This window comes from Onychomys torridus, chromosome 12 (genome assembly GCF_903995425.1).
Source record: "Onychomys torridus chromosome 12, mOncTor1.1, whole genome shotgun sequence".
Classification (NCBI taxonomy): Eukaryota; Metazoa; Chordata; class Mammalia; order Rodentia; family Cricetidae; genus Onychomys; species Onychomys torridus.
The window spans coordinates 67,381,065-67,406,854 of NC_050454.1; the positions used below are offsets into that span (position 1 = coordinate 67,381,065).

At 44.6% G+C, this 25,790-nt stretch overlaps 1 pseudogene; it reads right to left on the reverse strand.

The window, feature by feature from the left end:
- Window positions 1–6,666: 6,666 nt before the first annotated feature.
- On the reverse strand, window positions 6,667–8,211 carry LOC118593873 (annotated as a pseudogene).
- Between the last annotated feature and the right edge of the window lie 17,579 nt (window positions 8,212–25,790).

Consider the following 25,790-nt stretch of genomic DNA (forward strand, 5'->3'; position numbering starts at 1 on the left):
CTAGAGGAAGTTCTGAGATGTGTCCCCAGTAGGTTGTAGCTAAAGTGGGAGTCACAGGATAGCAAAGCCAGACAGAGATGTGAGCCCTCAAAGGGACCTCCTTCATTATTTTCCTTTTTTTTTTTTCCCCAAGACAGGGTTTCTCTGTGTAGCTTTGTGCCTTTTTCCTGGAACTCACTTGGTAGCCCAGGCTGGCCTCGAACTCACAGAGATCTGCCTGGCTCTGCCTCCTGAGTGCTGGGATTAAAGGTGTGCGCCACCACCACCTGGCATATTTTCCTTCTTATAATCTGCTTAGACTTAAAGATGCTGAAGACTCCAAGTCGCAAACATGGTCTTTTCTGCCAACAGAACCACTAGTGTGATATGGGGATCCAGGAGAAACAGAGAAGTCATGCCTGGGTAGGTGGGTAGGACAGTGAAGTGGTTTCATTTGAAGTTAGTGGGTAGACCAGCTGGAGGCTGGAATTGACCACTGAGAATCCTGGGACTAATGAAGGACTCTCAGGGAATTACCCAGAACAGTCACATCCCGTGAAGTCAAAGCCAATAGAAGGAGGAATGGGCCCAGACAACCCGCAGAGCTCTCAAAGCAGCTATGACAAAGTGAGCTCTTGCCACCTGCAGCCCAGAGACTGAGCAAGAAGCCACCAGCCAGTAGAGCTGACCTAGACCCTTACCCCTTCCCAACCCCCTCCCGACCCATCCTGGTGGGTCTGCACCAACAGCTGGCAAGTTGGGAGAGACATAGGCAGGGTGAGAGGGGCCACAGGGCTGCGACATCACACCTCAGTGTAGACTCCCAGGCAAAAGCTGAGGAAAGGAGGCTTACCACTGTTGAACTGGGTGTTCTCTCACCCCAGCTACTAACCTGGAGATGTTCATGATTCGGTGTGAAATGAGCAGAAAGGCACTGAATGGCGATGGAGTTTCATCAGGACTCACGAGAAGACTCCGTCCACTGAGGAGAACTCCAAGGGTGAGTGTAAACACGGCAGCCCCTGCTGGGGCTGTGACTCATGCTCAGTCAACCCACTGGACCCCACAGTGAATATTCATTGAGCACTCGCACGCATCACACACCACACCACACACTTTTCATAAAATAAGCCGTCCCTGTGAGTCTATAGTAAGTCACTGTCACAGAAGGGAGGTCAGGACAGGTGAGGGCCCACAGCCTAGTGAGTGGTTGACCTGAGATTCAAACTCCAAACTCTCATACGCTGTTTTTGTCCCTCTGCACTCACTGGGGAATGGACCAGGACCATGGGTGCTCAGGTCACGTGTAGAATATAGCTCAGTATCTGTGTGTGACTTGGGACCTCTTCCCCAAGCTTTAAGTCATTTGTAGATTGACTGTAATTCCTGTGCCACGTCCAGGCTATGTAAACAGGCATCCTGCTGCCTTGTGTAGGGAAGGACAAGTGACAGAGAGTGAAGAAAGCCCGCACATTCTCAGTACAGGTGCAATGGCTAAAATTTAATTTAAATGGATTCATTTAGTAGGGAGGGCGCACAGAGGCCAGGGCCTGTACCAAGAGGCCAAGGGGCCTGTACTCGGAGGGAGGGGCCTGCAGGAGGTGGCTAGGGGGCCCACATCGAGGCTGGAGCCTGTAAGAGGAGGCTGGGGGCGTTTTGGGGATTGATGCCTTCCTTCCACCCTGCTGAGGCAGGGTTTCTCTTGTTTCTGTTGTATTTCATGGATGACCAGAGAGGGTCTGATCAATTCTCCTGCCTCTGCCTCCTATCTCAGTGTGGAAGTGCTGGGATTACAGATGTGCACCACTGGATCTAGCCCTGGGTTCTGGGCTCTTGTTCATCAGGCTTGTGTGGCAACTGTTTTTAACCTGTCGAACCATCTCTTGACCCCAGATTTTTTTTTTTTTTTTATACATTGACTCCCTGTGTATCTCTGTCTGGCCTGGAACTCACTGTGTAGACCAAACTGGACTCGAACTCACAGAGGTTTGTCTGCCTTTGTCTTTCAAGTGCTGGGATGAACGGTGTGCACTTCCGTGCTTGGCCCAGATGCAGTTGTTGAAAAGTGTTCGGAATCTGCCATTGGTTGGCCTCACGGATGCAGAACACACAGACCTGAAGTGTCCACTGTTGTACTGTCTTCCAGCCCAGCAACCCAAGAGCTGGTCCTGGAAAGACCTCAGAGTATTTCCTACCCCATCCCGGTCGGCAGGAGACTTGTCAGGCTTCCGCTGGATCAGTTGACTCACAGGTGCTAATTGCCTGGACTAGCTCTGGACCTTCTGTTCTCCAAACTGAGGACTGGGCTGGTGAGTCACACCTCACTCAGACAGCATGCCCAGATGCCTTCTTTTTTTTTGGAGCTGAGGATCGAACCCAGGGCCTTGCGCTTGCTAGGTGAGCACTCTACCACTGAGCTAAATCCCCAGCCCGCCCAGCTGCCTTCTACCTGTCTAGAACCTGGCACAGGCTGGCACCCGCAACACTGCTATCAGGGAGGACTTGCAAGGAAGAACAACTTGTTCTGCAGAGAGAGCTGGGCACGGGGCAGGTAGATGATGGGACGTTCTCCCGACCTCCTCTCCGAATCTTCTGCAGCTTTCGGAGATATGTCTTTGACCCTTCAGTGTGAACCATTTCACCTGATGAGTGTCTGACCCTTCAGCTCTTTGTAGTCCTTCGGCTAAATATCCTATGAGATGATCCAGGTTTGCATGGACTGAACTGTAGTTCGGCCTCCGAGAATCAACATCCTGCCGAGGATGGGAAAAGTTAACCACCCCAGGCAAGTGAAACAAACAGACACATAAACAAACACCATTCCCTGGGTGTTTTCTAGGTGTTGAAATAGTCTTTGGTGGATGTGTGTGTACATGGACATGTTGTCAGCCAAGTGGAACAGCAGGTCTGGTTACATTCGTAACACACTGCTGTTCTCAAGCCCCATCTGATTGTATGCAGAAACCAAATCGGAGAGTTTAACCGGAATGTGCTATCAGCTACAGCCTGTGTATCACTCAGGTCTATTATCTCAGACATTCTGCTAGAGAAGGGCATGGTTGTGATATACCATTCTGAATGTTTAGAGCTACTTGAGATAACAATTGAGAAATGGCCCATCGTGGCCCTTAACTCATTCCATGGAGTTGAGAGACACTGTGGGGATTGGCTGTCTCTATTATGTATGTATTCCACTTACGCCACCAGGAGCTGGGGCCATGAACATAGATCTGGGGGATGGATCTTTGAGCCTCATGAAGACAAATGTTTGTCAAAACTCAGTTTATTACCCTGCTGGCCTTAAGTGTTTTCTCTGATCGAAACTGGCATTCTGGATTCACAGGAGATAGTATCAGCTCACTTCCTAATAATCCTCCAAAGATCCAGGCACACATTTATCCTGGTCAATGGAAGGTAGTTGTTTGGGGGAGGATCATGACAAAGATTTGTAATATCCACTTGAATTTTATTGTGGCATCCTTCCTTGGTTCAGGAGACTCTGGGGTTGTGGGTTGTGACCTAACTCAGGTTTGGGATTGAGAATCTCTCTGCCAGTGGCCAAGCCCATGTGTCTGTTTATCAGACCTGAGTGGGCTCTTCAATGTTTTTGTTCCTGGAAACTCTATCTGTAATCAGCCCCAGCCAGAGCTGGCTGGTTTTGTTCTGTCTCTGTTTCCCTGTATCCTTCTTGATTCACTGTCTGGGAAGGTTTGGAGGGAGATTAGCTGCTAAATCCATACCCTAGCTACAAAGGAGCCTAGTAGGGGTCACAGAGATAACATTTTAAATTGCAGCTATGAAAAGTAAAGTCTGTCTTTCACCAAGATGTTCCAGGAAAATAAGTCCTGATATCTATTCTGAAAGCAAGAAGAAATTCCCATGGTATTTAGTTAAAAACATTAAGAAATAATTTTTGTTGAGCTATTGAAAAATTTTAAAATTGTGTGTGTGTGTGTGTGTGTGTGTGTGTGTGTGTGTGTGTGTATACTTGCAGAGATCAGGAGACAATTTGGGGGAGTTGGTTCTCACCTTCCACCGTGTGGGTCTCGGGTAATAAACTCAGGTCATCAGGCTTGGCAGCAAGTACCTTTATCTGCTGAGCCAATCTTACAGGTCCCCACCTCTTCAATTGCTTAATAACCATGAGGCTTCAGAAATCATTCTCATCACAAAAGGTGGTCCATGATTTCTTCAAGTGAAGTTTAACACTATCATTCCCTTTGCCACTGATTTGTTCAGAAAACCAGCTACAAGTTAGTCCAAGCTGTTCCTCTGACCACAGAGCTTGGCTCAGGGATGAGCATCTGCTACGTTCTAGTCTACAGAGCAGCAAGCCCACCGGTACTGTGGCTCTCGGGGAAACAGTTTTCCTGTTTCAGAAAGCTGGAGAAAGAGAGGCAGCCGTGGTGTGTACACTGTGTGGCATCTGCCCATACCATGATGCCAATGTGAGGATGCAGTTGCCACAGGATGCTGGGAAGGCCCAAGATCTTGCTACAGACACGAGATCCACTAGATTAAATCAACTCTGCAGCCTGGTTTATTTGTAGATATGCAATCATGAGAGGTGATATATTTGTGGTTGCTCACACCAATTTGAACTATTCCCCCCCCCCCATTTTTTTTGTTATGGAGGATATCTTGGTTAAATCAATATAGAATCATCTATGATTATAACTCTTAATGAAAGTCTCCAAAACTGGTGTTCCTTTATAATAACCACTACTATCTTGTATGATGAAAGTGGCCTGAATTTGGACTAATATGACAATGCAACAATTATAAACACTGTCACAAAAGATATTAGTATTAATTGATGAAAGAGTGAAATGCAGCTTTTATAATGTAAGAGAAGAACAAAAATTTTGCATTCAGTATATCGATGCTTCATTCATACCATTTAAATGAGCAAGGCACTATCAAGTAGTCAGAAGATGCTTGTACATGTGGAAGTATGCAAACTGCCTCTCCCCACTTCTTTTTTCTCCTGTTGAGCTGCTGTATTATTATTCTGAGGCAGAGAAACACCAGCGGAATTGATTTGCAGTGCAATTTTAGGAAACATTAATTTGTTTTTCTCAAGAGTAAGCTTCTAGGGCAACAATTTTTATTATAATTGAATTAATTCACACCTGTAAAAAAAAATGATAAAGCCCAGGGCAATGAAGAGGCAGCTTTTCCATTTGCCCATGTGGTGGTCAGCCTTCCGCTACGGTCATAAATACACGTGAAGGATCCATTTAGAGACGGGTTTATTTGGGCTCCCAGGGATGGAGACTGTCGTCAGTATTGCTTTAGCCCCACAGCAGCACATCAGGCCGGAAGTGTGTGGCAGAGCAAAGCCACTCAACAAGTGGCCAGGAAGTGAAAGAGAAAGAGGAAGGATCAGGGTCCCACCTCTCCTTTCCAGGGCTCGCCCGCCTGTAAGTTCCACCACTTCCTAGTAAAACCTCCCTTGGGACCTAGCCTTTACCATGGGGATCATAGGTCATTTGAAGGGGTCACTAGGGCTCCAGACTGCAGCAGTCTTGATTTTGGAGGGCTGAGATGGCTCCATTCCCATGGATGGATTTCAGTTCCACTATAAACACTTGGTTTCTTGTGTGCTGATTTTTCTTTTAAGATTTATTTATTTATTATGTATACAGAAGAGGGAACCAGATCTCATTACAGATGGTTTTGAGCCACCATGCAGGTGCTGGGAATTGAACTCAGGATCTCTGGAAGAGCAGTCGGTGCTCTTAACCTCTGAGCCATCTCTCCAGCCCAGTGTGCTGATTTTTTTTTTTGTGTGTGTGTGTGTGTGTGTGTGTGTGTGTGTGTGTGGTTTTTTGAGAGTCCGGGTTTCTCTGCAACTTTGGAGGCTGTCCTGGAACTCGCTTTGTAGACCAAGCTGGCCTCAAACTCACAGAGATCCACCTGCCTCTGCCTCCCGAGTGCTGGGATTACAGGCCTGCGACACCACCGCCCAGCTAAGAGGTTTTTTTTTTTTTTTGGTTTTTTTTTTTTTTTTTTTGAGCTGAGGACCAAACCCAGGGCCTTGCGCTTGCTGGGCAAGCGCTCTACCACTGAACTAAATCACCACTGAACTAAATCCCCAACCCGCTGATTTTTATAGTAAGAAAAAACAGCAAACAGCAAATGAACTGATGCTCCCCTGTGTGGTTCACTGCCTAGTGACTGGTATTCTCTCCACAGTCAGTAGATTGCCAAATGCTAACAAGTAACTGTGAGGGCAAAAGAAGGAACAAACCAAGGGTTTCCGCATACACAGTCTGGAATGGACGAGTAACTACTATCAGCAGCGAAGGGTGTCCTGGCCACAATGTGCGTGCTAACGGACCTGAATGTAACGGACCTGGATGCCTCACCAGTCTTAGGGAGAGGTGTGGAGACATTCTTGTGAGTCTAACTTGACATTTTTTGTCTTTCTCTCACTGCTTGTTTTCTGAGACAGGGTTTCTCCGTTTAACAGTCCTGGCTGTCCTGGAACTCGCTCTGTAGCCCAGGCTGGCCTCGAACTCACCGAGATTCACCTGCCTCTGCCTCCCGAGTGCTGGGATTAAAGCATGTGCCAGCACAGCCCGGCTCATTGCTAGTTCGTAGGTAACCTTCTTATCCTCTTCACGCCTTCCTTTTCTTTTCTTTTTGTTATTATCGTAGTTTTATAACTTCGACACTGAGCAGTTAGGTCTCACCCACATGGGCTGTCTGTAGGTTTTTGCACGTGTTAACAGGGACACAGGTTAACAGAGCACAAAGCTGGCTTGCCGCCTCTTCGTCCTCATTACATTTTCTGGACAAACGTACCCAAAGATGATCTGGAGCATTCCTTCTTCCTTTGGCCCACAAGGCTTTGTCGAGCCTGGTAGTAATGCACACCAGGTGTCCCCACCGCCCTGGTGGCTACTCTCCGAATTTCTAAGAGTATGGAAGGGGCATGGTCCTTGAAGCCCATTCCATGGATGTGCTTATGACTGGTGATGGTGCATTCTCAGGTCACCATCTTGTTGATGGCAGAATGACCCTTCTTTCCAGAGCCCCCCCTTTTTTTAAAGAAGTAAACGAGCTAGTATTTATGTTTGTCTTAGAACCTGGCCTTTAGTAAGTACTATACTTTTAAATAACAAATAACTATGCCTCCCTCCTGGGATTACCGCCATCACAGCAGTTAATGCTCTTCCCAGTATTTCCCCTCTACTGCTTGTATGGTCTTGACCTTGTTTGTCTCTGCCTACTACACATGAGAGTGTGTTTTACAACGGTTGGCTACAATGTTGCATTTCATAAAGGGTAATGAAACTATGACTAAGCCTGTTTTTATAGATAAAGTTTTATTGGAACACAGATTCCCTCATTTACATACACTCCAATGGCAGAATTATTGGTAGAGTAGACAATACATGGCTTACTCACAAGGCTTGAAATACTTGCTATTTAGTCTTTTGAACAAACAGCAGAACTCTAAGATGTATTCCTAAGCTACATGCCTGTAATTTAAGGCATGTAATCTAATTTAATTTTATTTTCATACTTACTTTTACATTTTATATTGTACTGTATTTACACCATTTCCCCTTCCTCCTCCCCTTAGTCTCCCCCACCCCTCCCTCAAATTCATAGCCTAATTTTCTTTGTTATTATTGTTATATATGTGTGCTAGCTAGTTTTTAATGTTAGGTTGACACAAGCTAGAGTCATTTTGGAAGAGGGAATCTCAAGTTGAAAAAAATGCTGCCACCAGACTTGCCTGTGAGCAAGCCTGTGGTGCATTTATTGACAGATGACTGACATTAGAGGGCCCAGCTCACTGTGGGTAGTGGCATTCTTGGGCTGGTTGGTGGTCCTGGGTACTATAAGAAAGCAAGTAAGTGTTGCTTGTCTATATAGGTTTTTAGGGCCAACCTCTTGGTAGTGGATAACTAGTTAGGTGGCTCACTCCTGAGGAAGACTGATCCTCCTTCTCTCCTTAGTTAACAATTATCTGCAGCTTTTTATCTAGGGGCAGGGGACTTGAAAGAGTTCCCTCATCCACATTGGGCCGTCAGCTGGTATTGTTATTATTTAGGTCTTGTTTAAGCAACCATATTGTTAAGAGTTCCTGGGTACAGCTTCCCTGTTATATATAGATGATGTCATCTCATAGTAGGTGTCCTGGTCCTCTGCCTCTTGCAATGTTTCTCTATCTTTTTTGCATCTTGTAGGTGTATCAGTTGGGGCTGGGTACCTCATGGTCAGTGGTTCTCTGTATTTTGACCAGTTACGGCTTTCTGTGTTGGTTGGTTTCCAGACGCTGCAAAGGACGTTCCCTGATGAGCGGTGAGAGCTGCATTTCTCTGTGGGCTTAAGGTTGAGTATTAAAAATGCAGGCAGGCAGTAGCAGGGTACAGGTGTTATTAAGGGAAAAATGGGGAAAATGAGGGGTTATAACTTGGAAGGTAAGGAGGGCAATACGGAGGGAAAAAGGATGGATAAACAGCACTAGGGATGTGTGTGTGTGTGTGTGTGTGTGTGTGTGTGTGTGTGTGTGTGAAGTTATACCATGAGGGGTGATGATGCTCCCCTTGAGGGCCATAGTACAAGCTATCTAACGAAAACTCTAGCACCAGGGATGAGGAATCTCCCTTTGAGTTCTTGGTCAAGGGAGTTCAAGAGGCCCCCCCAAAATGATACAGGCTATTGCTGGTGCCCTTAGCTCCCCACCAGAATTTGAAGATGAGTCCTCGTTGCTGAAGGCACTATGCATTCCAGACACAGGACTTGGACAAATTGTGCTGGACCTGACCTGGAAGCCTATTCCCTGAGCACAAGCTTTCATGGTATTGAGTGGTGCCGTGCAGGCTGCCAAGGAAGAAAAGTAATCAGTTGTTCCTATCCAGTCATGATGCCTGAAAACCACAATGATGAGTAGAATGGCAAGATGTCCCTAAATAGTGGTAGCCAACTGCTGTTTAATTGGACCAAAGTTCTGCTTAATAGAAGAGAATTCATGCCTGGTCCTATAAACTGCCCATGGCTGTTGAGGCCATGGCATCTAGAGGAAAAAATACTTTGCCACTTTTCCCAACCAGTAAACTTTTAAAATTCAAACAAGATACATATTTCTTTCTTAATTCTACTGGATAACAAAGGCTGAAATGATTCCAACAGAACTGTTCACCCAGCTTAACTACATCACAGATAGGGGCCAATTTTTATTAATATGTTATTACATGTTATAGATTGCATTTGCTCAGCCCATGCCTGCTGAGAAGCTGTGGGCTCATCTCTTTCTGTTTCTGGGAAAGTTTATTTCCCTCCTCAAACAAAACTGAGGCTCTTCCTTGACATGAAAAGAGTGACTCGTGGCCCCCTGGGAAACAAAGGACGCAGGTCTTCTGCTGACCCCACCTCAGGCTCAGAGATAGTTCCCGGAGAGCACATTCCAAGTTCAACCTTGGCTTCTACTAGGCAGCTTTTACTCGGTTTCATTACTGAAGACGACTGCTTAATCCTAGACATTGTTTTGTTTTGTTTTCTAAATTTGTGCTTATAAGAAAGTCAAGGGAAAGAATTAGATGGATCTTCTTAAATCTATCATGAATTTGCTCCTGGGAGAGTAGTTTGGAACACAAGACAGGAGCTGGTTCATAAATAGAATGAGTAAATGTTTGGTGTGTGGCTGCATTACTGTGCATCTTCTGTGATCTTGTATTTCATGTGTGAGGATAATCTGTTAGCCTCTAGCTCCCTCTATTACCTCACAACTCCTTGTAGTAAATTGTTTTCCTTAGGGCCTGTGTCCAGACAGATCATTTTAAGCAATCTGTCTTTAACACGTCTTAAAATTATCCTAGGGTTTCCCTGTAATTCTTGCCATTCTAAGAGCCTGTCTCCTCTGAATGGAATGCCTATCATTTTATAATGCCATGACATCTGTTCATCAATCTTTACTGTATGTGCTGCTGTTTAGATCGGCAGACTCTGTTCTTATTACCTGTGACATTTTCATCGACTTCCTTTGCAAAGCGACGTTATTGCCATCCAGCCCGAGGAAGGCTGAATTCCTGACATTTCCCACATCCATTTATCAGACTCATTCAGAGCTTGCCTCTCGCTCCTCACTCAAAGTTCAAAGGCTTTCTTTTCTTTTGAATCTATTCCTAAAGAACTTTTCCCTAGCAATTGTCTCATTAAGGAGATACTGCCTAAGGCACAACAGCTCTGTCTGGTCTGCGTTCTCACTTAGTGAAATCGTGTTTGAACTCTTTATATTCAACTGTAAGGAAATGCCCAAATCTATTGCTAAGGAAGCAGGAGTATTTATTATTATTATTATTATTATTATTATTATTATTATTATTATTTAAAGAATGACTTGTGGGATTGGGGATTTAGCTCAGTGGTAAAGCACTTGCCTAGCAAGCGCAAGGCCCTGGGTTCAGTCCTCAGCTCTGAAAAAAAAGAATGTCTTGTATTACTGATTCTGAAACAAATAGTAATATGTAGGACGAACATGGTCACTTATGCTAATTTCACTAATTATTTTTTATTGATTCAACCAATTTACTAGGATTACTGATTGTTAACTCATTCATTTATTTATCCCATGTGCTGGGTTGTTTTTGTTTGTTTTTTTGTTTTGGTCAACTTGACATAAACTAGAGTTGTTTTGGAAGAGGGAACTTCAGTTGAGAAAAATACCTCTATCTGATTGACCTGTATGCAAGTCTGGGGGCATTTTATAGAGCAATGACTGATGGGGAGGGCCCAGCTCTGTGGGGGCACCACTCCTGGGCAGGTGGTCCTGAGTTGCACACTCAGGCTGTGCAAGCCACAGGGAGCAAGCAGTAATCAGCTCCCCCATGGCGTCTGCTTCAGTTCTCTCTTCCACGTTCCTACCCTGAGTCCCTGCCTTCCCTCACTGAAGAAGTGTGACTTCAGAGTCGTAAGCTCAAATGAAACCTTTCTCCCTGAGTTTCTTTTGGTCACGGTGACCCTGGGTTTGTCATAGCAATAGACAGCAGACTAGACCATGCCCACAACTCAATTGAAATGAACATGGAATACCCATTCCACTATGAGCTGGAGCCGTAATTACTAGTTTGTGACACAGAGTTAGAGCATTGTTTATGTGTTATTAATTCATGATAAACATTTTTCCTATTTTCCACATTAGAAACATTGTAACTATTTTCTAAGATACTTCTATCTCTGAGTTAATTCCTCTGTCCCTCTCTGCCTTACTCCCTGAAGAAAAGGTCTCTCACTGGTCCTTGAGCTCTTGGCTAGATTGGCAGCCAGCAAGTCTCAGCCATTCTCCTGAACGTGTGTCCTCATGCTTGCCTACATGGCTCCTACCCTCTGCGCCATCTTCTCAGGCCCTCTTTAGTAATTTTTTTATTTGAAGATCTATCTATCTATCTATCTATCTATCTATCTATCTATATCTATTTATTTACTATGTATACAGCATGTATGACTGCAGGCCAGAAGAGGGCACCAGATCTCATTACAGATGGATGTGAGCCACCATGTGGTTGCTGGGAATTGAACTCAGGTCCTCTGGAAGAGCAGTTGGTGCTCTTAACCTCTGAGCCATCTCTCCAGCCCTAGTAATTTTTAATACTAGGAAGCATGACTACATTTCTTGAATGACCACATTGTACTGTTCCTTTAATACACTGGTGGACATGAAATTCTGTATCTTTGTGTCTTTGTGTATGTGATCATATATAGAGCATAAATGTTACATGTACTTGTGTGTGTACGGATAGATATATAACTACATATCTTCCATCAGTATCACACTCTCTGATTGTGACTCAGTTCCAAGTAGCTTACACTTTGTTTTTACTTTTTTTTCCCAAACACCAGGTTGATTTAGTAGAATGTTTAAAAATACCCAAGAAATTAAGTTTCATTTTCATAGAAATTAAAATTTTTTAAAGATTTATTTTAGTTTTATTTATGTATATGTGTTCCATTTCCTTTTAAACACAGTATTTACTTAGCAGAATGTTCAAAAGCATCCAAGAGCTTTTATTTCTTGTGGGCTTTCTTTCTTTTATGATTTTTTTTTTTTGTATTACTGTTGTCTATGGATGGTGTCCTATGACCTGATTACCTTCTGTGTGGCTCCACCTTTTAAAGACTCCACCGTCTCTCAGACTGCCATTGTGCTATCCAGCACATGAACCATTAGGGGAGAAAGCATATGCAAATTGTAATCCCGAGCCAAGAACTGCCTCATGAGAAACCAAGCCAACGATTGGACTGTGTCTTTCAGTTCTGTGCTGTGCGATGAATGGCCGGCAGACACTGAGAGGGAGGATAATAAAAAGAAGCTGCGCTCGTCACTGAAAACAAAGGCCAGTGGTCTGGCTGTCTGCTTCAGGTCAGGCTTTCGACTGGACACTCTCCATTCTTTCTCTTCTCTCCGTCGCTGCCCTGTGTGTTCGAGCTTTACAGTTTACACATGAATCAGCCGAAGATCCTCAGGTAAGCTGCTCACTGACAGCGTGAGAGAGCCGCAGGTCAGAGCTCAAATTCACATCTTCCTCACCTTCCTCTACCGTACCCCACAAAACTTCAAGCCTCAGCTGCATGATTTTTTTTTTTTTTTTTTTGCGACAGGATCTCATTTATCCCCAGGCTAGCCTCAAACTTATTATAGAGTCAAGAATGATTCTGAGTTTCTGATCCTTCTCCTTTTACCTTCTTAGTTCTGGAAATACAGGCTGGCACCACTATTCCTGGTATAATTCAGTACTGGGCCTTGAATGCAGGCCTTGTGTATTCCAAGGAAGCCCTCCACCAATCCATCCACTCATAACCCAGCCCTTCGCTGCATGGTTTTAGAAAGCCATTGTTTTTTTTCCTCCCAGCCTCACTGACCTCAAGGGTAGAGTGGAGATAAGGTGAATCCGATTCTAGGCCCATCCCAGTGCTTTGTGAAGACGTCACAAAAGGATGAAGGTGGTTTTGCAAATGACGACTCTCTACTAATATCAGTTGGCTTATGCTGGACTGGAGGAGTTTCCAAGTCTGAACAGAAGACATTTGACAAGCAATCTCTGAAATTTTCACGCTCTCAGTCACATAACAGATCTTTCTATTTTAAGCATTCAACTTTCTCTTTGGTTGCAGAGCACCAGTTTTGACCAAGTTTCTGTTCCTCAAGTCAGTTTCTTGATCTGAATCAGGTAGGAGTATCGCATAAACTTGCTGTTGTCTAGCTTTGTGTAAACCATCCTTAATGTGGGCAGGTAGAAAGAGACCTTGGCTGGGTGGTGGTGGCCCACGCCTTTAATCCCAGCACTCGAGAGGCAGAGGCAGGCGGATCTCTCTGAGTTCAAGGTCAGCCTGGTCTACTGAGCGAGATCCAGGACAGGTTTCAAAGCTACACAGAGAAACCCTGTCTCGAAAAAAAACAAAACAAAGCAAAACAAAAACAAAAAAGAAAAAGAAGAAAAGACAAGAAAGAGACCTTGACTGGTTGCCATGGTCTGGATGAGCCCTGCGTCCATGGCATTCAGCAGCCATAGGATCTTGGATGAACCAAGATCCATCACCTTTCTTCTCAGATCTCCACATCTGCCAGTTGATGAACGGAGGCTCTTTCTTGGGCGTTTCCTTCACGGAGGACATACAAAGGACTGCGGAAGGCTAGGGGTGTTGGCCACTGGTGGAGTGTATAATTAACACATGTGCGGTCTGTTGCACCGTCTTGCTGAGGACGGGAGGCATCTCTTTGTCCAATGTCTCCATGCTGTTTTTATTGTCCACTCACTAGTGAGGAGCTACCTCAGTTATCCCATCAACCATCTAGGCTGCTTCTAGTTAAGTAACTCTTACTTTACTTAATAATGGCCCCTAAAGTGCAGGAATAGCAGTAATGGCAAATTTATTATTTATAATAGTATGCCATTATGGTTGTTCTATTTTAATATGAGTTATTGGTGCGTCATTTTTTTTCTATATCTAGATGTTAAATTTTATCGAGGTACACATGCACAGGGGAAAAATGTGGTATCCAAAGTGGTTGGTACTAACTACAGTTTCAAGCATTTGTGGGAGATCTTGGACTATTTCTCCTCTTGATAGGGACCTGCCAGCCAGATTCCCACCATTATGGTAAAATGTATGAGATAATCAACTTACTAAGAGTTTCCAGTTCATGATTGGTTAGCTCTGTTGCTCTAGGCCTGTGGCAAGGCATCATATAATAATGCAAGCATCGACTGGATCAAACCACTTATTTCATTGCTAGAAAAGAAAAGAGGAAAAGGATGGGCCTACACTTCCCCAGTCCCCTGAGAGGGCATGTTCCCAAAGACATAAGAACTTCCCATCAGGCCCCTCACCCTACAGAACCAAACGCCTCTCAGTGGTGCCATCTTTGGGACCAGGCCTTTAACATACAGACCTTTTTGTGACATACATGACCCAGACTACAAGGGGACTACAGTAGAGTGGTGCTCACCTCCAAGGACCGTGGGAGAATGCCTTCAGTGAGCGATTGTGGTTGGCTTAGCTGTCAGAGCAGAGACTCAGCTGGTTTTCTGTGCAATTTCCTTCCCCTCAGCTGAGGCCCGAATGTAGTGGCACCCTGAACTTGGATTTCCAGTCTCTAGAGGAGTGGGATGAGAGAGGGGAGTGTGGAGAGAGCAGAATCTCTCCAGGTAGGGAAGGAAGGACTGGCCTGTGATATCTCACCACACTGGACAACCATGTGAAAAATTTTTCCCGTGTGTGTGTGTGTGTGTGTGTGTGTGTGTGTGTGTGTGTGTGTGTGTGAAGGTGCACACGGGGTGTGTGTTCATATGTGCTTGTGAGACCAGAAGTCAACCCTGGATGTTTTTCCTCAGATGCTATCCACTTTGTACTTTTTTTTTCTTGAGACAAGATGGCCTGGAACCCACCAAGTAGGCAGGCCAATGAGCCTCAACATCCACCTGTTTCCACCATACCCAGCTCTTTAGAAACATGGGTACTGGAAATGGAACTCAGATTCTCATGCTTTTAAGGCAAGGACTTTACCAGCTGAATTATTTCCCCGGGTCCCAATTTCTACTCTTTAAGCCACCAAGTCTGTGGTATTTTGTGTTTGCAGTTGGGAGCTTGCTAAGACAGAAGGTCCTGCCATCATATCCTTGGTTCTTATTTATGGTCTGCAGTTGTCACAAATTAAAGACTCGCATCTGCTGAGTCAGTCCATACCACACCATCAGCATCTGCTGAGTCAGTCCATGCCACGCCATCAGCATCTGCTGAGACAGTCCATGCCACGCCATCAGCATCTGCTGAGACAGGACATGTCTCACCATCAGCATCATTTGCATTTGGCCCCCCAGTGATTTGTGAGAGTTTCTCCTTTCTTAATTAGTGGGGGCATAGCAATGATTCATGATATTCCCTGCTACCGAGGGTCCATATTTCTGTCAAAGCAGTTGGACCAGCCACAAGGTAGCCAGAGAGAGAAGTGCCTGTCTCTCCAGCCCTTGGTCAAACAGGATAACATGACTGATGAAGATGAGGCCATGCCATGTGTGCAGGTGATGTCTTCACAGGGAGTTGGCGCCCCTCAAGAAACCTGCCAGTGCTTCCTGTCCTTCCTGCCTTCCTCCTCAGCCTCCCCCGACAACTCTGTTTTGCTCTGTAGGTGGTAAAGGAAGCCCGTGGTTTGGGGAAAGTCCTGTTTATACAAAACTAACCTTTATCAGTTTAATAAGACTCAAACTGTCACCAGGAGGCACCATATGGACTCGTCATGCTCGGTCCTACCTCCAACTGGTTCGTGAGTCACCTGTTCTTACTTGTCAACAGAACTCCACATATGTTCAGTTTTATAGGTTCCACCAGCCCATGACGGTCAGTTATCTGTCCTGTCACATAGCATTCCTGTAGAGTGGACCAGGATGCCTGAGTAGCCGACAAGTGAGGCTAGGTTTGAAGATGCATGATACCTTTTCTGTAACCAGATCCTTTCCATGGACCAGGGACATTGTTAGAGCATTAGAATTCCTAAACATATTCTGTTAGGTGCAGTACCATTGGTGGGCAACTCATATCCAGGAATGAAACTGTAAGCATTCTCCTTCAAAAGGAGTGCATCTTGCTGATCCAAGAGCCTCTCTAGGGAGTGTCCTCTAGAGGACTCTCTATGGTGTTCTCTGCTCTCCTGCTCATCTTACCTGGCAAGGAACTTGCCTTCCATCGACCCTGCCACTGCCAAATGGCTGTTCCTTAAGAAGCTGTTGACTGTGTTTAGATATGTCCAGGAATAAAGATATGAAGAGATCATAGGCAGACAGCTATCAGAGAGAGGGAGAGTTATGTCTCTTCCATCATTCCAGACTCAAATGGTGAACACCTAAAAAGTCTGCTGTGGTACACAGGCTCCACTGGAGAAAACTCTTGGCAGCATTTCTTTGGTTTTGTGCCAAATATTGAACCCACATAGGTCGAACACATGCTCTACTACTGAGTTCCACCAGTGGCCTGAGCCAATACGTAAATTAGGAACTCACCCAAATGTCCATGGACCAAAGAATAGATGAAACTGAGATCATAAAGCAGAACTAAGTGCTGATGAATGGATAGAACTAACACCACCCCATGGGAGGTTCTCTAGGACCTGAAGTTGAACAACAGAAAGTCTCAGAAAAACAAGTTTATAACGCTATTTATATGATCTTTAGACATAGTTGAACTAGGATTACATGTAAGGAAGCATGCAGATATACTAAACAACCAAAATGAGGAGTGACCAAGTCAGATAGGGTAGTTCCCTTTGAAGAAAGAGGGATGGAGGGTAATCAGGGTGGGATCTATAAGGAATTCTGCTACATTGGTGATATACTACATGGGGTGATGTTCAATTTCTTAGCTGGTTGGTAAAGGATTTTCCTCCTCCTAAAATAATCCTCCTCTTCCCTTTGTGCTGTACTTAGGATAGAACTTAGCAGATTCTAAACAAGTGCTCAATCCTAAGTTACACCCCAAACACTGCTTTATTATTATTCCTTAACTCTTACATGTAACTACTTTGGTATTCATATATATGTACTTACAGTAGGAATATGTATGCATACATATCATTTATTTTGAATGATATATTTAGCAATAGGAAAATGAACAAACAAACCACCTCTATGAGACCTTGCCTACACCTACACCTCTCTCTAAGTTAAAAGCCCTTCACATTCTACAACCACCTCTACAGCCCCCTTAGCTTTTTTTCATTCCTCCCACACCCCTGCTACATTGTACCAGGAACTGTACCAAGTGCTTTACATCGCATTACCACTTTAGTCCTAATAACAACACTACATGGCAGGAACTATCATTATCTGTGTGTTGCGTGTGAGGAAACAGGTGCCCTGCTAAAGCAACCATCTTGGGCTGACATGGTTAGGAGACGGTAGAAGAAGACCTTCAGCCTATGGGCTGATGGAAAGTAGGAATTCTGGGTGGCTTCTCCCCTCTGGGCCTCTCTTCTCTCAAGTGGTGCCTTTCCCCTTGCTTCATCATGAGCACCCATACTTTCTCTGTGCCTTCACATGCACAGTTCTCTTGGACTGTGGTAGTCTTTCCCCGGAGAGACTGCACAGCATCAGGACTATGTGAATATATTTGAAAAAGGGGTCAACTGAATGGAGCAGGAACTGAATGCTAAAACTCACTCTCAGAGAACTAGAGTTCTCTTCTAAGAAGTCCCAGAGCCCTTCCAGTTTGAACTAAACATCAGGTTGTGCTTAATACTGTCCTGATTCATCGTTAGGATTTCTCTGGGGAACTATTTTGGAAGGCATGAGTTCTTTTGTGAGCTAGTAGTTTATTCCTTGACAAAACAGGCAAGGATTGTGTCTTAGTTAGGGTTTCTATTGCTGTGAAAAGACACCATGACCATGGCAACTCTTATAAAGGAAAGCATTGAATTGGGGGTGACTTACAGTTCAGACATTTAGTCCATTATCATTATGGCAGGACATGGCAGTATGCAGGCAGACATGGTGCTAGAGAAGGGGCTGAGAATGTTACATTTTGACTACAGGCAACAGGAAGTAAACTAAACTAAGCACAGCTTTGAGCATAGCCTAGATCTCAAAACCTGCCTCCACTTCTCCCAACAAGGCCACACCTACTTCAAAACAGCCACACCTCCCAATAGTGCCACTCCCTTTAAGGGGGGCATTTTCTTTTAAACCACCACATTCTACTCCCTGGCCCCGAAAGGCTTGTAGCCATATCATAATGCAAAAATGCATTCTGCCCAATTTCAAAAGTTCCCATAGTCTATAACAGTCTCAAACTTATTTAGAAGTCTAAAGTACAAAGTCTCTTCTGAGATTCATGCCAACTCTTAACTGCAATCCCCTGTAAAGTTAAAATAAAAAATCAGATCACATACTTTCAACATGTGGCCCAGGATATACATTACCATTCCAAAACATAGGAAAGGGAGCATGGTGAGGAAATACTGGACAAAAGTCTGAAAACCAGCTGGGCAAACTCTAAACTCTGCATCTCTGTGTCTGATGTCAAAATGCTCTTCAGATTTCCATCTCCTTTCAGCTTTGTTGACTACAGCACACTTCTCTCTTTTGGGGCTGGCTCCACTCCTTGTTAGCAGCTCTCCCCAGCAGGTATCCCATGGCTCTGGTATCTCTAACATTTTGGGGTCTCCAAGGCAATCCAGGCTTCACCTTCACAGCTTCACACAATGGCCTTTCTGAGCCTCCATTCATGGACACCCCTGACACACGCCTGGCCTTCGTGGCTTTCCTTAGTTGCTTCTTGACTCTAAAGCCAGAACCACATGGTCAAGCTGCCAAGTTCTGCTGCTTGCTGGGGCTGGAACATGGCCCCTTGCTCTATTACATCTTCACCAGCTTTCTGTTCTCTATGGTTTCCTTCACTGCATAAGCTTGGCTATCCTGGACCTTACTCTGTAGACCAAGCTGGCCTCAAACTCAGAGATCCATCTTGTTCTGCCTCTGGAGTACTGGGATTAAAGGCGTGCAACACCACACCCAGGTCTAAGCTTTTCTTTAATTCTTTTTCACAAGTTGGAAATTTAGCTGGGTGGCATCTTTCCCTGAGATCACCACTCCTTTACTCCATTTCTTAATCTCTTTATCTCCTTGAACACAGGGATTTAGCTTCATTCCACTTCCCTGTGCTCCTTTCCTCCTCAAATTGTATACTTTGTACTTTTCCTTGCTCAGCTTGTTCCTTTTCATTATAAGTCTTGATAAGCATGCACACTAGATATCACATGACAGAGTCTGTGTTAGGCTGTGCTGAGATTTCCTCTGCCAAGGGGATTAATCCAAATCTCTTCACTTTAGCCCCAGGCAAAGTCTTCAGACAAGGGCAAAAAGCAGCCACGTTCTTTACTAAAATAGTACAAGAACAATCTGTAGGCCACATATTAATATTCTTCTCCTCTGAAACCTCTTGAGCAAGGCCTACACAGCTCAGCACCACTGCCCCCCATGCTCCTATTAGTATGGTCCATTTAGCAGCACTAAAAGCATTCAACTGCTTTTCTTTTTTCTTTTTTTCTTCGAGACAGGGTTTCTCTGTGTAGTTTTGGTGCCTGTCCTGGATCTCACTCTGTAGACCAGGCTGGCCTTGAACTCACAGAGATCAGCCTGGCTCTGCCTCCCGAGTGCTGGGATTAAAGGCATGTGCCTCCACCTCCTGGCTCAACTGCTTTTCTAATCCATAGTCCTAAGGTTCCATATTCCTTCAAACAAAAGCATGGTCAGGCTTATCACATCAATACCCCAGTTCTTGGTACTGATTTCTGCCTTAGTTGAGTTTCTGTTGCTGTGAAGAGACACCATGACCACAGCAATTCCTAGAAAGGAAAACATTTAATTGGGGTGGTTTACAGTTCAGAGGTCTAGTCCACTATTATCATGTTAGGACATGGCGGCATGCAGACAGACCTGGTTTTGGAGAAGGAGCTGAGAATCCTACATCCTGATCCACAGGCAACAGGAAGTGAACTGAATTAGGTGTAGCTTGAGCATAGGAGACCTCAAAGCCCACTCCCACAGTGACACACTTTCTCCAACAAGGCCACACCTCCTAATAGTGCCACTCCCTTGGGGGCCATTTTCTTTCAAACTACCACAGGTTGACTCTTAGTAGTCACCAGTGTGACTACAATTCCTGGTTCTTGGTTAAGTTCTCAAAACATGGGGTCCAGGCACGGTGGTGCATACCTAATCCTAGTACTCTGGAAGGAGAGGCAAGTAGATCTCTATGAGTTCAAGGCCTGCCTGGTCTGCATAGTGAGTTCCAGGCCATGTGTGCCTGGGATGCACGAGAGATATGGTTGTTGCTGAAAAAAAAAAAAACTACCTTTTTTTGAAACTTCTGTATGATAGTTTATGAAGCGATTCCCCATCTCCCAGTCAACATCCCTCTTTCTATCATCCCTTCCTCTCAATATTTTCCTGTTGTTTTCTTTGCCATGGCAACATCATCTGGGAACCCGGTGTCTGTTTGTGAGAGGTCCTTTGATGTCTGTTCTCCATCCTACTCCTTCTCTCTTTGGGTGTACCACACGTGCCTTCTAGAGCATCCTTGGAGCTGAGATTCAATCACACAGCTCATCATCCCGTTGATGAGTCTTTTGGGGGCTCCACTGGCAGCCAATCCTTGGAGTCTGTGACTCTGTCTCTCTAGCACACCCTTTGCCATCTCTGTTCTCTCTGTCCCCATCAACAGGGATCTACTGATCCAGCTCATCCCTTCAGCCCAGTGGAAACGCCACTGTATCCATTTTCTAAAAAAATTACACATGTAACTATGATGAGGTTTCTCAGAGTTGTTTGAAATCTTAGACTGTTGGTGTCATGTGGAATTCCTATGAAGATTTTATAAAGGTTTGGCAGCTTTTCTGTCTTCTTTAAGCCATCAATTGACACCCTTATTCAAGAACAAAATATTCTGGATTTGAGGTAATTCACAGTAAAAAGAGTAGGCCTTGAATGTCAAAATGCTTGATTTCTTCCATGCAGTGCTGCTTTCTTGAGAAATAGAGGATTTGGTCTTTTACTATAGACGTGTTATCAACTATAGCCAGTGAAATTGCTTCAAAATTGTTCATCATGTGGCTTCCCCTCTCCCCAAGAATTCACAAAACTCTAAGAGAGCTGTAATTTAGTATTTCTATATTGTTTAACTAAAGAATCTACGTTAATGGACAAAACCCCTCTGAACAGCAGAGGGCACTTATGTACACAATGCAGATTGCTGCCTGCTTATGCATAGCAACTGAGCAGGTGCGCCGTCTCCACGCCATTATCTGTGAATCTTGACTGGGATGAATTTGATGGATGTAATTACTGTTCTCAAGGACTCTGTCATTCATGCCTTTTAATGTTTAAAACCCAGCTTCTTAAACTGTGGTGTAGGAAGCCTTATGGGACCAGGTAACTCAGTGTGAGGGTCATAAAAGAAAATCTGGCAATTAATGCAAAATTAAACACATAATGAATGAATGAGTGTTTCTGGGGCAGCTTGCTCATATTGCATCATGTGACTTCACTGCAGCCTTGGCAGTGAACAATCTACATTCACAGTGTTCTGTTACATTATACACTGCCCACGCACATGATTGGAAGTACCTCAGCTCAGATCTGAGACTATTGTACGGTATACACTTCAGTGTTTTTACTGTCCATTAAAAGTTTTCTATTATTATAGAATAATAATGCTTTAATTATGGAAACACAGATTTTTGATATTTGCCTACTATATTTTTTCAGCATGTAAGTATCAAATGAGTATATCTTTGGACTGTATTGTGTTAGGATATTTGGTTTTAAAGATTGCTCTTTGAGTTCCTGATTTGGGTTTCATAAAAAGTTGCTAAATGAGGGGCTGGAGTGATGGCTCAGCATGTAGAGTGCTCACTGCTCTTACAGAGGACTAGGGTTTCGTTCCCAGCTCACTACTGCTTGTAATTCTAGCCTCCATGTGTACCTGAACTTCTTGTATAATATTAGTGGGACCAGCCTTAATATTATACATCCCAGGGACTCAGGAGAGAGAACTACAAACAGCGAGAACTATTTTTGGGAAATAGAATCTCAGCACACCGAGCTCTTTAGTCCACTTGCTTTAATTCCTCTGGCATAACATCCTACATACACAGCTTCAGTTCTGTTCTTGTGCCTAGCTCCTTTCTTGCCTGATTTCTCTCTATATTCATCTACTGCTCCCTCTAAGTTTTTTTTTTTTTTCCCCGAGACAGGGTTTCTCTGTGCAGCTTTGCACCTTTCCTGGATCTTGCTTGGTAGACCAGGCTGGCCTGGAACTCACAAAGATTTGCCTGCCTCTGCCTCCCGAGTGCTGGGATTAAAGGCGTGCGCCACCACTGCCTGGCTCTCTAAGTTCTATCTTAATTCTGCCTCATCTAGATCCTTTTCACCTTGTTCTTAACCATCTAGGACATCCCCATCTGACTCTTCCTCATCTTCTATCTCGTCCACATGTTCTTACTCTCTGGTCAAAATCCTCCTTATCCCTCCCCATTCTCCATCTTTCTGTTCCCCATGTTCCTCCTAAGTCTCTCAGGAATCCAGTTATAAACTCAAGCAATAGCAAGCCCCTGGTCCAGCAAGGTCACCAGGCTTGAATTCTACAGGGTCATAAAGGCAGGTAAGACTTTTCTTCAGGCAGTGACCACCAAGATTCCAGGGTCAAACGAGGGGTGATAAGAATCACATAGAGGGGCAGAAATTGTTAATTATCATTTGCAACCCAAAAGGGAAGTGACCAATGGGGAAATGAATTAACTAAAGGCTAAATTTGGGTAGTAAATAAGAAGAGGGATCTTATGTGCTCCACTAGTCTTAAATGTGTTTGGTAGAAAATGTTAAGTATCTGTAAGTTGCTAGATTAATGGGAGAAAATAAAACTGCCTTCTTTTTCCTGTGGCTCTCCTATCTGTCCAAGCTATCTGCCATGTTTCTGCAGGGTGGGGGGAAGTGTGCTTGGTCACTAGGCAACCTGTGTACAGGTAGATGCCTCTGGTGATAGTTAAAGGGAGATCTAGAACTAGAGGTAAAATTTAGGAAAGTAGGAAGTTAAGCTTAATTGGCACATCCACCAGGCCTTCTCAAGCAGGTAGTCTGGACTCTTAAGTCTGTTCTTAGAGAGTACAGAGATGTCTCTGATAAGGTACTTTCTTCCGTCTAGGGATGGACCTGGCCGGATGCTGCCAATGACAATAATTACAGGGAGGCTTGAACTGGGGTTCTGGCTGTGCATAGCTGTCAGCGCACAAGGTTATCTAAATAGTCCTTTAGTAGAGGGGAAATGGTGCCCAGTAAATGATAGAAAAGCTACAATAATACACAAGAAACTCATAGCAGGAAACGGCTGATAATCAAAAGCCAAATATCACCAGCTTGACCTCTGGAAGGCCCTTGGCTTCTTCTGGGTATTAGCTCTGTCATAATCAGCTGAAATCCTACTTTGTATATTTTTTCGACTTGCAGCATGAACTCATATGCACAACCACTCTCCAGTAAACATGTAATTAAAAATAATATAATCTAAAAGTTGCTAAATGAATTTTAGCTCAGGATTAGGACAGAATTTTCAGCAATTTCTGAAATGGCTCTAAACATACTTCTGCTATTTTTTTTTGTTTTGTTTTGTTTTACTGTGTTTTTATGCAATTTAGCATTCTCAGCATTGACCATAATAAAATCAAAATATCTGTTTACTCCAAAGAACACTGATGAAGCTGTATCAAATATTTAATCAAGACTTATTTTTTTATGCAAAAAAGAATCATATCCACCTCACTAGTCTGCCAATTTACTTTTGTTTATAATAAATGATAAAAGCATATGAATATCAAGAACTATTCCAGTGGACACAGGAGGATCCCTGGGGCTTGCTGGCTCACCAATCTCCCTGAATCAATGAGCTCCAGATTCAGTGAGAGGCCCTGCCTCAAAAAAACACAGTGGAGAAGCAAATGAGGAAAACACTCAGTGTTGACCTCTGACCCCGACTTGCACCCATCCAGAAATGTGCATGCACACTCACACAGGTGCACACACACATACATAAAGATGTGCGCGTGCATTCACAAGTATTTCTTGGGCAAAAGGGGGTTGCAAGTGGAAAATGTTTAAGAAGGTTTGGTTTGAAGCAGGGGAATTAAGAGACAGGCTGTGGACTTGAAGGTTTCGCAGAACTCTCCAAAGGGAGATGCAAATAGAAAACATTATCAGTAGAGCTGAGAAGGGACACTCTCACAAGTCTGCCTTGAGCTCAGAGCACTCGCAGGTGTGCATGGCCGTGAGAGGCCGTGCGGTGTTTGCTCTGAGCTGCTGGCTCCCACGGAGAGCTCGGCTGTGTTTCTCTAGGCTTGGCCTTTCTCTAGAACCTCACACCTGTATCTCTAAAGTTCTGCCTGCAATCCCTCCCTCATGCCTAATAGGCTTCTCAAAATTAATGGGGCTGAAAACAGAACTCATGACCAGATTCCTATCCCAACCCCCAAAGGAAAAGTAACCAGTTACTTCCTCACAAGTCTTCCTCATATCCATCCACAGGCAGGAGGATACACCCAGGCCAAAAACCAGATGCCAGATTCTTACTTTTCCCCGACTCTTCTAATTCAGAGTAAGCCCAGTGTCCTTCCAAGGCCCGTCCAGCTCTGCCCTTTTCTTGCTCAGTCTTTTATGCTCCCAGCTTAGCATAAGATACCATGCTTGCTGGCCCGGAATTTTTTTTTCCCTTTTGAGACAGGGTTTCTTTGTGTAACAGCCCCGGCTGTCCTAAGACTCACTTTGTAGACCAGGCTGACCTTGAACTCACAGATATCCTCCTGCCTGTGCCTCTGGAGTGCTAGGGTGAAAGGAATGCATCACCACTGCTGGCTTGGATTTCTATCAAGAACCTCCCAATGACCCACTCTACAAACATATTCCTCAAGTGCAGCAGAGCACTCCCAGCTCAACATACCCCGCCTGTCTTCTGCCAGGGCATTTCCGTTGCACTTGGAATGCGCACAAAGCCAGGCTCCTTCCTAAGTGCGCCACCTACTCAGATGGCTTCTCTCTCCAACACTCGCCCACTCCTTCCTGTGCTACATCCTTCTGCTTGTGTGTGGACCCTGCACACCGGGGCTCCTCCTCTCTTCACAGCTGCCTTCTGTGTTAGGTACTTTCCTTGTCCCTGTCACTGAATCCCCGATGGGAAGCAACTGAAGGGACAAAAGATCGACTTTGGCTATAGTTTGAGGGAAGGCCGTCCATTATGGTGAGTAAGGCTTAGTGGCAGGCGGGTAGAGTGGCCAGCCATATTGAATCCGCCGCCAGGAAGCAGAGGGCTGTGGACAGGAAGTGGGACTGTGCACAGGAAGTGGGGCTGGGTTATGAAACCTTGAGAATTCCCCACAGTGACTTCCTTTGTTCAGTGAGCTCCTAATGGTTCCACACCCTTCCCAAAACAGCTCAATGAACAGGAGAGGTGGGGCGGGGACCAAATGTTCAAACATACAGCCTATGGGGGTGCGTTTTACATCCAAACCACAAGAGCTTTCTTCAGGAATCCATCAGATGTCATCTCCTCAGAGAGGCAGGTCTAGTTCCCTCTCTGTCCCTGTGGTAAGACACTCTGGCCAAAAGTAGTGTAAGGGAGGAAAGAGAAGAGAATTTGTTTGGCTTATACTTCTGTGTCACAGTCCATTATCAAGGAAAGTCAGGGTAGGAGATTGAAGAAGACATCACAGAGGAAGGTCTCTTGCTGGCTCGTTCGCAGGCTCATGCTTTGTCAGCTTTCTT